Here is a 2,219-nt window from a genome sequence, read left to right as displayed (position 1 = left end):
ACCTGTTTACCCAAATAAGTAGCTAAAAATTTAACAACCATGAAACCAGGACAACAGAGAAACTAGTTTCACCAAGAAAAGATAACATGGGACATGCCAAAGAAATGAACAAGTGGGCCAGAAATAAAACCAGATTAGTGACCAAAAACACATTTCCTCTTGAATCTGCTCATTTATCAGCATCTACATACTATATTCTGATTGTACACATGGATATATCGCCAACATACTGCATAATCTATTGAAAGACATACTGCAAAGAAATATACATTTTTAAGTGCTTATATATTTTTTCACATTTTGTACTGTTACAACCTGGACCTGAAATGAACTTAACTGGGATTACACAGTATATCATGATTATATATATAATACTGTATATTAAATCATGTTTGTTGACTTATTTTGCCACCTATTGGGATAATAGAGATAAGATAGTGTTTTTCCCCTGAATGTTTTCATCCAATTACTTTCAGAAATGATCATGATTTATAACAAAATTCATTTTTGTGGGCCATATTAGCCAATATCAAGCTATGAACATGGACTTCGAGCAGTGACAGACTGTAAAATTACATCCAAATTCTAACAGCAACATACTGTTTTTCCAAACAGTACGATACAGTAACATACTTGTAAAATCTTAAGCAGGTTACCATAGAATTTAACAGTAATATACAGTATTTTCTTTTGTGGTATAGACCAGTCAAACACATGCACTGTAAAAAGTAATTGTTGAATCTACTCAAGAAAAACTTGTAAATTTAACTGACTTTAGAAAATTTGTTGATTTAAATTGATTAGACTGTGTAGTGTGAACTAAACTTAAGAGTACTTAAGAGTATTTATTTATTTATGTATAGGTTCTGTGTGTTTTGCCCCTTTGGGCTAAAAAATAACCTGGAAACCACTAAGATTTAAGCTTATTGCCAATCAGCTGCTGCTACAACACAATCCACCATATTTGTATGAACAGAGCTTGATATATTTACTGGCCTTTGGTTAAGTTTCAGCATAGGACTAAACAATTACTATTACAATTATTATTACTTATCACAATTAGAATTACTCTTCTAATTTCTTAAACACGCTTTTTGTCTCATGCATGCTAATGACAGAACACAGGTGTTTGGAGAAGACATTGACGAAGAAGAACTCAAAGAACAGCACGTTTTAGGGATGTAGTAGAATGACTAGGTATGCTCACAATGATCTGTTTATAAACATCAGTGTCTCTTACAACTTAAATACAATTTTATTTGCTAGTTGTGTGGAAAGAGGAAAAAGACATAAAAGGCACACTGAAGTAGTTTTTATGTCAAATGCGACCAGTGCTACGTTGCAAAATCGACTTTTACTGAACACTTGTTTTATTACATTTCTAAGCTATTTTAATCGGTTGTAAGTTCATGGTTTATCATTAATGATATGTAAAAACCTGTGCGGCCTTTATGAACATTCTTTCTAGAACGCTTGATCCGCACGTGTGGTTCACATGGAAATGAACAACATGATGCCTGAATTAAGATAGCTTAATTAACAAGCATGTACCATATTTTGTGTTTTTTATTTAGTGTGTGCTTATTTTGGGGACTTAAATTCATGCAGTGGAAGTGTAGGTTTTGCTTGTTTTCGTGTGAAAAGTGGGCTCAGCTGTTGAAACACTACAGAATAAAACATGGAAGCTAGACTAGAAGTACTCCAATTCCATGTCTCTACACAGATTGTCTGTGCTCATTCAAATCATTTAATGCAATAAGTGTACATAACAAAACATCATTCACATCAGGCACATGGTAGCCTATCCAGTCCATGTGATAACATCCCTTTGATATTTCACTGCCCACTTTGCAGTTTTGAGGCGCCCTGCACAGAGTCTATTTTTTTCTCATTTGCGGCAGCATCTCAAAAATCATAGAACTGTGCAGTTTCCTACAACAATTGCAATTTTGAGAGCAATATCTACTCTACATTTAATTCCCATAAATGTAGAGAGCATGGAGCATTTGATCAGAGGCAGTTAAAATCTGCGTTCTCTTGTATGTTGCTACACACAGTGTAGATAATGTGCAACAAGAATAGCCCTTGAGCGCTGATCCTGTAGATGAACTTTTGGAGATAAATGATATAGAGATTGAAAACTTTGATGAATTGCGTCCTCAGTTGGAGCCTCACTCTTTCTCAAATTATAGCCTCACTCTCTCAAAATGCAGGTGATT

Source organism: Hemibagrus wyckioides, unplaced genomic scaffold, assembly GCF_019097595.1.
Source record: "Hemibagrus wyckioides isolate EC202008001 unplaced genomic scaffold, SWU_Hwy_1.0 Contig24, whole genome shotgun sequence".
In the NCBI taxonomy this organism is placed as follows: Eukaryota; Metazoa; Chordata; class Actinopteri; order Siluriformes; family Bagridae; genus Hemibagrus; species Hemibagrus wyckioides.
The sequence above is the reverse complement of the archived record's forward strand: the minus strand, read 5'-3'. Positions refer to the sequence as shown.